This window comes from Dipodomys spectabilis, unplaced genomic scaffold (genome assembly GCF_019054845.1).
Source record: "Dipodomys spectabilis isolate Male_0828 unplaced genomic scaffold, ASM1905484v1 ptg000163l, whole genome shotgun sequence".
Classification (NCBI taxonomy): Eukaryota; Metazoa; Chordata; class Mammalia; order Rodentia; family Heteromyidae; genus Dipodomys; species Dipodomys spectabilis.
In genome coordinates, this window is record NW_024870840.1 from 101,762 (window position 1) to 116,842 (window position 15,081).

Here is a 15,081-nt window from a genome sequence, read left to right on the forward strand (position 1 = left end):
AGATAGCTTTTTGGAAAAATATCTGCTATTTTAAACTTTATTCTTATTTCTCAGCCCACTTATAATTAAAGGATTTAGGGTATTGTTCTAGTATGTTCTGATTTAAGAGAAAGTTGGGAATAATTTAATATTCTAGCTATGCTATTAAAACATTTCTCCCAACCAGCAAGAAGAGTTTTAAATTTCTTATTTTGTACTTATTACATAAATTGAAATCTATGTATTCAAGTTTATCATTTGGAAATAGAATATCTGTATACTAAAAACTGAAAAGGCAAAGCTTATATCAGTTACTTTTCTACAGATAAAGAGGTTTAAGAAAAATAATAGATACTGAAAAAACAGAAGAAATAAAACCCTAAAGTAATATTCCCTTTAATCTTAAATCAGACAAAATATTTTATCAGACAAAATTAAAATAAGACTTATTGAAGTAAAAGGTGGAGTGAAATAAAGTTACCTTTTAAGTGGACTTTTTCAACGGGGATATGGAAACAGAACCAAGTCTATGCCATACATAAGAGATATACCTAAAACTCAGAGTTGAAGGGAAATGTAATTAAAAATCCTGTTATCAGGGAGGTTTTCTATTGACTTTAACTGTTGGACAACCTTTCTCATCTTCTTCCCTGTATTCTCAATCCTAAATGTCATGACATGTTTAGAGAGATCAATGTACATCAGATCAGAAGTATTCTGCCAATTTATTATATGGCTAGATATTGAGGCATTGTCTCTTGGGTCCATTGTTCAAGGATATCTTATGCTGAATTTATTGTTCATATGAGGAAGGCTGTTGAATATAGAAAGATAAAGCCATGCCCAACTAAGGAGTTATTGCGATTGAATATAAGTAAGTATTGCCTAAATGGACTGATACTCATGAGGGGCATAATTTGTAGACCCTTCCAAAATCTTAGGAGTAACACAATTTCTCTTAGCTAAGATAATTTCCTTCATTTTAAAGTTATAAGCCATGTATTAAGAACTTATATTAGGTAGTTAATCAATGTATGAACTAAATGTTTTACTATTAGAAAGCTAAAGTTGTGACACTCATATTAAAATATTTGACAAGATACAAAATATTCAATCGAGTAAGCTAGAAAAAACGAATGATAGTATTGCCAAGAAAGCTTTGCAGAGGGAAATCTGCAGGGAAATACATAAAATAAAAATTACATAATGTACTCTTTCCCTGACTTATGTAACTGTTCTGTTTTTAGAATTTTCATATAAAAATAATAAACATTTGAATTTTTTAAAAAAATACAAAATGTAAAAAAAATTAAGATATAAAGGAATTTTGTAAATATTTTTAATATTTTCCCTTAAATATTTGGCCAGATAACTAAGGACCAAATAATAGCAATCATTACCAAATAAGAACCTAATACACAAAACAGTAATAATTTAATGGACATACAGAGTGACCTCAACTTTTCAGAGAGCTGAAGTTTAACTACTTTCAAGAAAAATGTGTAGATTTTATGCATACATGAAAAAATGAATGCAAAAAGAAATGATCCAAGCATGTATTTCAAGAAGTTAACCGCCCCTCCCCACAATTGAACAAATGAGAAAGAATGTCAAAACCTGGAGACACAAAGCAGAACCACACTGGCAAAAGAGGATGGTTAAGAAAATACTTAAGTTTCTGGCAAGAGTGCTCCATTGATAAAATTTTCTCTTTGGGAACATTAAGTTTTGTTCAAGGCCTAAACCTCTTCCAGAATGAAATTATATTGAGTCCAATTGAGTTGCTGGTTTTATTCTTGAAACTCCTACTCTATTTCTCATTTATTTCCATTCTAATTTGTGGGGCACTTAGAGATTCTGCTAGAAGCCTAAGCCTGTAGGTTTGCCAGAAGTCTTTCCTCCTCTAGATTTCTGATTTTTCTGCCCCTCAAATATGGTTACCTTTTCTGCATCCAGTTCACTTAGAATCAGAATGTAAGGAAAAAGAGTGGCCACAGCCTATAAATTAAGTTCACTTATCTCGTCTTCTTGATCCAATATATGTACTGTGTTGGTAATTTTCTACGACTTCCAAGTAGAACGCTTCAGAAAAACTAGTATATTACTGTAGGATGTGAGATTCCTGATTAAAAATTTTGGGATATGATTCAATTGAAATAAAACTGTATTTCATGCTATATAGAGAGACATTAATAAATGCACATATATCTTTACATATGAAAGCAAAATTAATATTTAAAGAGTAAGTAAGATACTGTCTCTGTCTTCTTAATCCTACTTTAACCTCGTTATAATGACACGATTCCTGAGTAATAGGAATGACAGTAAACTTCTTTATTCATGAATTTATTACAAATTGTTTTGAAGGAGCATTGTCCCCAAAGAACAATACACTAACATGAAAAGCAATTTGAGAACAGTCAAAGAGAACTACAGGTATTGCTTGAACGTGAGGAAGCTAAGAGTAATACAGGAATTGCAAAAGAGGGATGAGAATAGACAAAGATCAATAAAGGCATTCATGGAATCCATAAACAGAAGCTGAAAGAATTCAGGGAGACCACAAAGGGAATGCTGAATGGACCCGACAGAAGGAATGGGAGTCCAAGGAAACCTTAGCCAATCAACTAAGTGATTTGAGAATAAACACTGAACACCAAATTAAGGAAGTAAAGAAGTTCATATAAGATCTAAAACAAAGCTCCAGAAAAGAATTTGCAGCCAAAAAAGCCGACCAATTAGAAGGAAAAGAAATAAAAAACAAAGTAGAAAGTCTTGAAAGGATCAAATCTCGGGAATTGAAGGCAGCCTAGATATTATAAAGAAGGAACATACAACTATCCAAGACAAATTCAAGAAATATGATAGATCTATTCAACATTTGGAAGGCACCATCAGAAGGCCTAATCTGAGGATAGTGGGTGTAGAGGAGCACCTAGAGACAGAAGTTAATGGTCTAGGAAATTTGTTTAACAGGATCCTAGCAAAGAACTTCCCAAACATGCAAAAAAATAGACCTATTCAGATACAAGAAGTTTTTAGAACCCCAAATAGACCAGACCAGAACAGGACATCCCACCGTCACATCATAATCCACACAGTATCAATTCAGACCAAGGAAAAGATCCTTAAAGCTGTCAAGGAGAAAAAATCAATCACCTATATAAACAAACCAATCAGAATAACTTCACATTTTTCAGCAGAGACAATTAAAGCAAGAAGAGCCTGGAATGATCTATGCCATGCTCTAAAGACAAACAACTATCAACCAAGAATACTGTACCCAGCTAAACTCTCCTTCATAAGCAAAGGTCAAATAAAAACTTTCCATAGCAAAGAAAAACTGAAACAATAAATCTCCACCAAACCAGCCCTACAAAAGATACCTAAAGATGTTCTACACATAGAAAACCAACAAGACTACAATAAAGGCCAAGAAACCGCCCCCAAACAGAATCCAAGAACCATAGGGACCCCATTTGCCGCAGCTCCCAAGAAGGTGGATAACATGGCAGGAACTCCCAAATACCTCTCAGTCCTATCTCTCAACATTAATGGACGTAACTCTCCAATTAAGTGACATAGACTGTCTAGTTGGATTAAAAAGCAAGATCCTTCTATCTGTTGCCTTCAGGAGTCACACCTTGTCCATAGAAACAAACACATTTTGAAAGTGAACGGTTGGAACAAACTCTACCAAGCAAATGGCCCCCATAAACAGGTGGCAGTTGCAATCCTAATATCAGATAAAATAGACTTCAAATTAAAATTAGTAAGAAGAGATAAAGAAGGCCGCTACATCCTAATTAAGGGATTTGTCCTTCAGGAGGATATTACAATTCTAAATTTCTATTCACCTAACAACGGAACACCCAAATTTATCCAAGAAACACTACTTTCCCTCAAATCTCACATAGATCCAAAGACATTAATTGTTGGGAAGTTTAACACACCATTATCCCCACTAGATCAACTCAGCAAAAACTCAACAGAGAGATCCCAGATCTAAACAACTGCATAGATCAACTAGATTTAACAGACACCTACCAAATATTTCATCCAGCAGCATCAGAATACACATTTTTTTCTCAGAGGCACATGGAATATTTTCTAAAATAGACCGCGTTTTAGGCCACAAAGCAAACTTGTGCAAATTCAGAAACATTGAAGTTATGCCTTGCATCCTCTCAGACCACAAGGGAATAAAATTAGAACTCAACACCAAAAGCTACCAAAGAAAGCTCTGTAACACATGGAGGCTGAACAACACACTGTTGTATCATGAGTGGATCATGGAAGAGATTAGAAACGAAATTCAAATGTTCATTATATTCAACAAAGTTAACACACAAATTACCAGCTCCTCTGGGACACAGAAAGGCAGTACTCAGAGGCAAATTTATAGCTCTGAGTTCCTACATCAACAAATTGGAGAGATCTGAAACCAACAATTTAATGAGACATCTGAACCTCCTTGAAAAAGAGCAGCAATCCCAGTAGAACCCCAATGCAGTAGACAGAGAAAGAAATAATTAAAATTAAATCTGAGTTAAATGAATTAGAATCCAAAAAACCATAGAAAGAATCAACAAACAGTTGGTTCTTTGAAAAAAATTAACAAAATTGACATACCCTTAGCAAATCTTACCAGAAAAAGAAGAGAACACACCCAAATAAACTCAGATGAGAATGGAAACATCACCACAGAAACAACCAAGATTCAGAACATTGTAAGGGAAAACTTCTCAAACCTTTATACTAATAAGTTTGAGAACTTGGCAGAAATGGACCTTTTCCTAGCAAATATTGACATGACAAAACTAAACGAAGATGAGTTAAACCATTTTAACAGGCCCATATCAAGCACTGAAATAGAAACAGCAATAAGAGACCTCCCATCTAAGAAAAGCCCAGGACCAGATGGTTTTACAGCAGAATTCTACAAGGCTTTCAAAGCAGAGCTCACACCAATACCCCTCCAACTCTTCAATGAAATTGAAAGAGAAAGTTCACTACTGAACTCTTCCTATGAAGCTATCATAACCTTCATCCCAAAACCAGGCAGGGACTCATCAAAGAAAGAGAACTATAGACCAATTTCTTTGATGAACATTAATGCAAAACTTCTTAACAAAATTTTGGCCAATTGACTTCAACAATTCATCCAAAAAATCATACACCACGATCAAACAGGATTCATTTCAGGGATGCAAAGCTGGTTCAATATACACAAATCAATTAATATAATTCATCACAAGAGCAAGGATAAGAACCACATGGTTATCTCAATAGATGCAGAAAAGGAATTTGACAAGATCCAACACCTCTTTATGATGAAGGTTCTGGAAAAACTAGGAATCCAGGGAACATTCCTCAATACAATAATGACTGTATATGACAAACCTACAGCCAGCATTATACTTACTGGTGAAAAACTAAAGCCATTACCTCTTAACTCAGGAACGAGACAAGGATGTCCACTCTCTCCACTTTCTTCAATTTAATATTAGAATGCCTAGCTACAGCAATGACAAGATGCAAATATAAAAGGGATCCAAATAGGGAAAGATAAAGTAAAACTCTCCCTCTTTGCAGATGCCATGATTTTGTATTTAAAAAATCCCATGGACTCCACTCCCACATTACTCAAGCTGATTAAAAACTTTGGCAAAGTAGCAGGGTATAAAATTAACCCTCAAAACTCAATGGCTTTATGTTTATCACAGCATTATTTACCATAGCTAAGATATGGAACCAACCTAGATGTCCCTCAGTAGATGAATGGATCAACAAAATGTGGTATATATACACAATGGACTCTATGCCTCCATCAGAAAGAATTACATTGCCCCATTTGTTAGAAAATGGAAAGACTTGGAAAAAATTTTATTAAGTGATGTAAGCCAGGCCCAAAGAAACATAGGTCCCATGGTTTCCCTTATTTGCAATAACTAGTATATGTCTGAGACAAGCAGAAAAGGTCAGACAAGTTGATGTTAGGTGAAATAAACCCCAAGATAAGGATTCAAATGTTTTTTCTTTCTTGCAATTGTTTCTAACATATTTATAAGATGATTTCCTTGTTGCTTTGTATGTTCTTCCCCCACGGTATAACCCCTGCTTTCATTGTACTTGATGTTGGTATAATTTGTGGAGGAGAAGGGTAAAAACAAACCGTTTAAATAGGGATACAGGTGGATCCATTGTAGCAATCAGATGTACAAGTCGTTATGTTGAAAAACAAACTTTACAGCTTTGGCCGGAGGGCAGGGGGTGGGGAGGGGGGGTAGAGATGAGAAGGGATGAAAAGGGGAAACAGGAGGAGGCAGCAATGCTTGATAAGAAATGTACTCATGTATGGTATTTTAATAATAAAAAGTAAATAAGAATTTAAAAAAATAAAAAAAGCAAATGGAACCCATTATGATGGAAAACATTAATGTACATGCTAAAGTGAAAATTGTAGAATTATTGCAAAATTATATATCAGTGGGCTGAGATAAATAAATCAAGGATCTTCAACAGACTGCTCAACACTGTGTCTTGAGAATTTGTAATTTCTCCTCAGTGGCAGTTTCCTTAGACCCATAAACCCATTTATACCATGAGTTTACTGTATTATAATCTCTGATTTAAGATAACTAGATTATAGGCCTGGGAATTTTAAAAAAATCTTATAATACTCAGTGATGAGAACTGGAGTCTAGCCTTCTTATCTTAAAAAATCTAGCTTTTAAAATACTTCGTTCTTCTATTTTGCATGAATTTTCAAAACAAAAATGAAATAGAGAAAAGTGAAAATAGTGAAAGAAGATATGGGAACCCCTTGAGCACTTCCTTTATTGGAAGAATTCTAGCTTTCCATGTTGCCTGCTACAGTTGCTCTTTAAGGAGCTCAGATGGAAGCAGCCTTGCTATCACCTAATTCTGAGCCTGTTCCTGTCTCTAGCTAGTATTGCAAAGCCTTTCCTCTTTTGTCTAAAATTATCCTGATGCTTGTCCTTGTTCTACTGCAGCCTGTTACCAGTCTATCAGTCTACTTTTTTTTCTGACACTGACAACAAAGTCCCTGTGGATTTCTGACAGTGTGTTGCTATCAGCCCTTGGCAGTAGGTGAACTGTGTGGCCTTAGAGCCTTGTTGCTGCTAGTGCATATAAACACATGTTTAACACCACAGTCCTGCTGCTTTTATTTATAATCTTTCTTATTCAGTCTCTTCTTTACATAGTCCGAAGGTTGGTAATGGATAGAATGATGCCTGAGAGTGTAGACTGGACACAGTTTAGTAATTCAGGGAGACATTCTGACAGTTTTTTAAACACTCCACAGTTACTTGGTGAATGTTGATTTCATTTTTGGATCTTAACAGAAATTTCCAAGCAGGGAAAAATAATCTGTATTTGCCGCATTAAATTAAATTAATTTTAGTTTAAAGTATATGATGAATTCATTAAATTGAATCTGCAGAAAAATGACACAATCTCAGAATAGTACAATGGAAAAATCCTGTGTAATGAATATAGTCAAACAAATTAAAACTAAATATTTATTATAAAGTCCTGATCTAGTCTTATTGCCAGTTCCCTTGCACAAAGAACTAGTATCTTTCCATCGTATATTTTTGTGTTGTGATTCTTTATCTTCTCTAACAAGGAAATATTTAGGGCTCAAAAACAGACAATTACTTGACTCTCTTGCCTTATTCTTAAAACAAGTGTGATTTGTTTTAAATATTGAAAAGCAAGTACCTCTTCACATAATACTATGCAATATTTCAAATAAAATTGCCTCACCAAAAACATTATTTTCTTTGATAAGAACAGAGTCTAACAAAAAAAATCACTTTTATATAATTAGACATGAAAATTTTAATTAATTATAGAAATGCATGTGAAGAAACGAAGACACAAAGATATTGACTAAAATAACCATCATAAGCTGGACACAGTGGTTCATGCCTGTAGTCCTATATGCTCCAGAGACAGTGGTCTGCAGGATCATGTTTCAAAAGAGACTGGGTAAAAAATTTCATGAGATTCATCTCAACAGAAAATTCCTTACACTACCATAGAGTTATGATGTCAAGAATATTGAAAATTAAAATCTACAAGAGAAAGTTACCAAATTGCTATACAATGACTAATTTATCAGAATGTTATCAGATACCTCAGTAGAAACTCAAAAGGCTGCAGAGCTTGAATTAATATATGTTGAGTCCTGGAATAATGTATCTGCTAACTAAGACTATTATGTCCAAAAATTATTCTTTAACATTGAAGAATAATTAAAGACTTTATGACAAAAATAAATTGAACTCATCAGTGACCCTAAGACAGCATGGAAGAAGAGACCTAAAGGAATAATAATAACATAGAGGAGAAAGAAAGAAATTCACAAGCATGGGGCCATAGGAAAGAATAAAGCTAACTGGCAGAGTAAAGAAGAAAATTAGAATTAGGAATTCAAACATTCTTAACTCAGCAAAGCAGATAGCATATAAGGGATTCCTCTCCCCCATTCCTGGCCATTCCTGGGAGAAAAATGAAGGAGACAGTAACAATGTTTGACAAGAAATGTACTCATTACTTCACTTATAGAACTGTAACCCCTTTTTATAGCACCTTTACAACAAAGTAAAACACAGTTTTAAAAAAGAGAATAAAGCTAAAGAAACTAAAAAGAACCACAAACAGTATAATTATAAAGACCTCGTTTCCATTTCTTATATGATCATATGCACCCAGCTATCAAGCCCTTGTGATCCTTTCCTAAGAATATCCTCCTTTGCTATCACTGTATGAAAGCTTAGAGTGCTGTTTAATAAATCATGTCCATGTGTAATTAAACTTCTCCCAAACAAACCCTCAAACAACAACCCAATTAATAAATGCACTAAAGACTTAAAGAGAGACTTCTGCAAGGAAGAAATAAGACTAGACAATAGATACATGATGTTGACATCTCTGGCCGTAAGGGAAATGAAAATCAAAACAACATTGAGATTCCACTTCACCCCAGTTAGAATGGCCATTGTCAACAAAACTAACAATAACAAATGCTGTCAGGAATATGGCCAAAAGGGAATGCTGCTACATTGTGGGAATATAAACTTATTCAAAGCAGTATGGAGGTTCCTCAAAAGATTAATATGGAGGTTCCCTATGACTCAGCAATTCCACTCCTGGACGTTTATCCAAATAATCACAAACCAGGCAACCAGGCCACACTAAAGCCACCAGTGTGATCATGTTCATTACAGTATCATTTACTATAGCTAAGATATGGAATCAACCCAGATACTCCTCAATGGAGTGGACAAATGGATCAAGAAAAGGTGGTGTATATGCACAATAGGATTCTATCTTCCATCAGAAAAAATGACATTGTCCCATTTGTAAGGAAATGGAAAGACAGAATGTGTCTATAAGTCTAGAAATAAAACCAATGCATAGTAAAAGACAAATAGCTATACTTAGACATGATTAAACAGCCCTCTGAACATTTACACAGTGTTTTTTTTTAGTGCTTTGTTTGGGTTTTTATTTTTGTTTTTAGTCTAGGATAATGCTCTAACATTGACCTTCCAACTTTTTATGGTGGTAAATTGGTGATGAGAATCTCATGGACTTTCCTGCCCTGGCTGGCTTCAAACTTCAATTCCCAGCTTTCAGCCTCCTTAGTAGCTAGGATTACAGGCTTGAGCCACTAGCACCTACATATTCCCTAGTTTTATAATAGGCATTTAATTGCTTTCTGAAAAATGGATAGTTTGGGGATTTTTTAAGAGGAAATTCTATTGTGATTTTTAAATGAAGCATTTCCCATGATATAATCATCATTTAATTTTTAAGAGTTTCTTCATATTTGCCTCCACATATGTGCTTAGGCTTATTCCATAGTAATCCTTAGGGGTAGTCCTGAGGATTTATAATTTGTAAGTTATATCATCATCAAATGAGCCCTTTGTCTATGGTCAATGCAGGAAAGTAATCAGGACACCTGATAGGGTTTCTTCTGAGTTCATGAGGTCTGACTTTCCTCAACGAAGGTCATTGCTCTATTCAGGGAGGCCATTTCTGCAGTTACTACTGACATTCCTCTCCTTTCCTCAGCGTTGCTGCTAGGGCAGGTTTCTCTATTATCTCTCTCATGTTTTCTTTTTTTTCTTCTGTAATAAGTATTGAACTCAAGGTCTTATACTCACTTTCTTGGCAGATGCTCTACCTCTTGAGCCATACCTCCTGCCCATTAGTCCTATTAGTCATTTCCAAGATAGGGTCATGCGTTATGACTGGGCATCCTTGGGCTTCTGTTATCCTATTTGTATTTCATTCTGTTGTTGGGAAAGACATTCCCAGCAGGATGGAATAAAATGCAAATAGTTGCATTGTCTTGAAGTAGGATAAGTAGCTGATAGACAGTAGAGTCAAGTCTGAGTCTAGCTGTGGTGCTGGCTTTTTCTTGTTTCACTCTAAGTGTGAGATACAACATCAGGTTTGATTTGAGTTTTGCTATGGTTTTTTTTTTTTTTTTATTTGAATTGAGGAATTATTTTTTAACTTTTTCCTATTTTTTCCACTAGAACCTTGATTGTTTATGTCTTTTGTTTTGCTTTGTGTTAGTTCTGGGGCTTGAGCTCTGGGCTTAGACACTGTCCCTGAGCTTCCCCCTCAAAATAAAAAAAATCCAGTGAGTATTAATTACAGGTCAAAAGTATACTATTTTTCATTTGTGAAGAAAAATCTTTGATGACAGGCATTCTTTTAGGTGTTGGTTCTCTTCACCTCAAGAAAAAAAAAGACAATTGGGTCTATGATATAATGCCACTACAAAAACCTATTTCTAAATGTAAAACAGACTAAAAGTAGTCTAGAGAAATAGGTTTTTTTGAAAAGTCATTTTTTGAATCTATTTCAGATATTCATTTGAGGTTACTAATTCAATTTCCTGGTTTTTACTTTATGTTGCCATATTTTCAGTCTATATAGACATTTTTCTTAGCAACTTCATAGTTATTGTAGTTAATTTTATCTTTTATAACTCATATGCCTGTTTACCATTAAATTAAAAATTTCCATTAAAAGCTTCAATAGCATTTAAACATAGTTGAAAAAATGTACTCAACCACCAAACTAACTCAAAAAATTTAATATATTGTAATGATTACTCTTAAAATTGCTTTTGAGTTATATTATCAATAATAAAGCAGTAGTATACTTTAGTGCAATCAAATATTCACAAGATTATAAATATAATTTCTATTACAGTCTAACATTTTGGGGTTTTCCTTTTGCTTTTATAAATAAAAGTTAAAATGAAACATACAAATTGTATGTAGTATCTAAAAAGAAGTTGGAAAAAGTAATTTTGAACTATCTCTTTAACATCTACATAATTTATATAAAATCTTCTAAAATTTTAAATTTTTGCATGCCAGTTCTGGGTCTTGAACTCAAGGCTTGGGTGCTGTCACTAAGCTTGTTTTTCTGAACGCTAGTGTTCCTCCACTTGAACCACAGCTCCATTTCTGCAATTTTAGTACTTGAATGGAGGTAAGAATTTCAGGCTTTCTTGTCTGGGCTGGTTTCAAACAGGATCCTCAGAACTCAGTCCCTAAATAGATAGGATTATAGTCTGAGCCACCCACTTTAGGATTTCCTTGTTGGAAATTACCCAAATTGTAAAATCTCTTGCTTTTGTTCAAAGTGAGTTAAAAATAAAGATGAGTTAAGTATATTTAAAAATTATAACTATTATATTTCAATGCCTGAATTATTTTTTCTTGCTTAATTTAACTTCTTGCAAAGATGTTAAAAATGCTAAGAAATGGAACAACTGCAATTATTATGTACTACCATAATGTACCATAACTTCTTAATGGCTTAATTTCTTTTTTTCTTCTGTATATATTCATTATTGCAAAAATACTGTACAGAGGGGTTACAGTTACATGAGTAGGGTAATAAGTACATTTCCTATGGGACATTGTTACTTCCTCTTTGTTTTTCCCCTACCATCCCTTCCCTCCCCACTTCTCCAAATCCTCCCTCTGCCCCCTCCCCCCAAAGTTGTAAAGTTCATTTTCAATATAGTGTCTTGTACATCTCATTGTTACAATGGGTCGACCTGTACCCTTGTTTCAGTACTCTGTTATTTACCTTCCCCTCCCCAAATTAGAAAAATGTATATACAAGACACAGGGCACAGGAATCAAATAAAATGAAAACGGGGGTTATACCATGGGGAAAGAAAATATGAAAGAAACAAAAAATCACATGGTACATATAAATATATTTAAAACAACAGCTAGAAAGATAAAACCACTGTGCCCCTATCTTGGGGTTCATTTTGCTTAGCATCATCTTATAAGTACCATGTACATAGCTTTTGACCTTTTCTGCTTGTCCTAGACATATACTAGTTATTGCAAATAAGGGAAATCATGGGACTTATGTTTCCCCTTTGGGTCTGGCTTACTTCACTTACTATATATTTTTCCAAGTCTTTCCATTTCCTAACACATGGGGTGGTGTCATTCTTTCTGATGGAGGCATAGAATTCCATTGCATATAATATACTGTGTGTGTGTGTATCACTATATATACCACATTATATATATTATATATACATATATATATATACATATATATATATATATATACTACATTATTTTGATCCATTCATCTACTGAGAGGCATTTGGGTTGGCTCCATATCTTAGCTATGGTGAATAATGCTGCGATAAACATAATTGTTCTGGTAGTATGCCACTTTTGGGCATTTAATGGCCTAATTTCTTTAAAAGTACATCATGCCTTTGATTTCACTCCTGGCAAATGGGAAATCAGTCACTTAATATACAGCTTTATTTGCTTATAAAAATCCTGCATTTGTATTCTACAGACATTTAAGCACTTTATCTGCTTATATTCAAACAAAATATCAATGTGACAACTATGTCCTATTGTACATTTCAGTAGAGCTTTAGATAGGTAGAAAATATATATTTAGCAATCATTGTGAATGAAGTATGTTGTAAGTGAAGTAAAACCATCTTTTATGGTGCTGTGGAGAAAACCTGTGACCTTAGGAGAGCACTCTACCTTTGAGTTACAACCACAGCCCAATTCTTATTTTAAAATTTTTCAGTGACCTTTGACTAGCCGATTATAACATGCTTCCTTTCACAGACTCTATTACACATTCTCTGATTTTCTTATGAATTACTCATTCCTTTTAAGTGTTTCAATTTTTGGTCACTGAATATTTGTGGAACTATTACCTAAAAAATAAGCTAAAACTCTCCCTCTTTGCAGATGACATGATCTTGTATTTAAAGAATCCCATAGACTCCACTCCCAAATTACTCAAGCTGATTCAAAACTTTGGCAAAGTAGCAGGTTATAAAATTAACCCCCAAAAATCAATGGCTTTTCTGTATGCCAACAATGAGAAAAGTGTGGCTGAAATTAGGAAAGCAACTCCATTTGTAATAGCCCCACAAAAAAATAAAATACCTCGGAATTAACTAAAGAAGTGAAGGACCTCTATGATGAAAACTTTAAAATCTTGAAAAAGGAAATCAACACAGAACTTAAAAAATGGCAAAACCTCCCATGCTCCTGGATTGGAAAGATTAACATCGTGAAAATGGCAATACTTCCTAAGGCTATCTACAAATTCAACACAATACCTATCAAAATTCCACCCTCATTCTTCAAGGAAATAGAAGAGGCAATCCAAAAATTCATATGGAACAATAAAAGACCCTGAATAGCAAAAACGCTCCTCAACGGAAAGAACACTGCTGGAGGAATATCAATACCAAATTTCAAACTCTACTATAAAGCCATAGTAATCAAAACAGCTTGGTATTGGCATAAGAACAGACCTCAGGACCAATGGAATAGAATTGAAAACCCAGAAATGAACCTACAGACCTATAGCCATCTAATCTTCGATAAGGGAGCTAAAACAATAGAATGGAAGACAGACAGCCTCTTCAGTAAATGGTGCTGGCAAAACTGGTTAACTACATGTAGAAAACTAAAGCTAGATCCTTATATATCACCCTGCACCAGAATCAACTCCAAATGGATCAAAGACCTTGAACTCAAAGCAGACACTCTGAAAACATTACAGGATGGAATAGGAGAAACCCTGGGTCTCCTTGGCTCAGGCCGAAATTTTCTGAATAGAGACCCGGAAACACAACAAATCAAAGAAAGGTTGGACAAATGGGATTGTATAAGGTTGCAGAGCTTCTGCAGGGCAAATGACATAGCTAGCAAGATCAATAGAAAGCCCTCGGACTGGGAGAAGATCTTTACTAGCCATACAACGGACAAGGGTCTCATATCTAAAATATACTTGGAACTCAAAAAATTAAACCACCCAACAACAAATCCTCAAAGAAACAACTGCCCAATAAGTAAGTGGGCGAAAGACTTAAAGAGAAGCTTCTCTGAAGAAGAAAGAAGGATGGCCAATAGACACATGAAGAAATGTTCAACATTCCTAGCCATAAAAGAAATGCAAATCAAAACAACATTGAGATATCACCTCACTCCAGTTAGAATGGCAAAAATCAAGAACTCTAACAACAACAGATGCTGGAGGGGATGTGGACAGAAAGGAACCTTACTTCATTGTTGGTGGGAATGTAAACTTGTTTAACCACTTTGGAAAGCAGTATGGAGGTTCCTCAAAAGACTTCACATAGAGCTCCCCTATGACCCAGCAATCCCACTTTTGGGCATTTACCCAAATGTTTACAAACTAGACCACACTAAAGCTACCAGCACAACTATGTTTATTGCAGCATTATTTACCATAGCTAAGATATGGAACCAACCCAGATGCTCCTCAGTAGATGAATGGATCAAGAAAATGTGGTATATATACACAATGGAATTCTATGCCTCCATCAGAAAGAATGACATTGCCCCATTTGTTAGGAAATGGAAAAACTTGGAAAAAATTATATTAAGTGAAGTAAGCCAGTACCAAAGAAGCGTAGGTCCCATGGTTTCCCTTATTTTTAATATCTAGTATATGTATGAGTCAAGTGGAAAAGGTCAGATAATGTGATGTCAGGAAAAT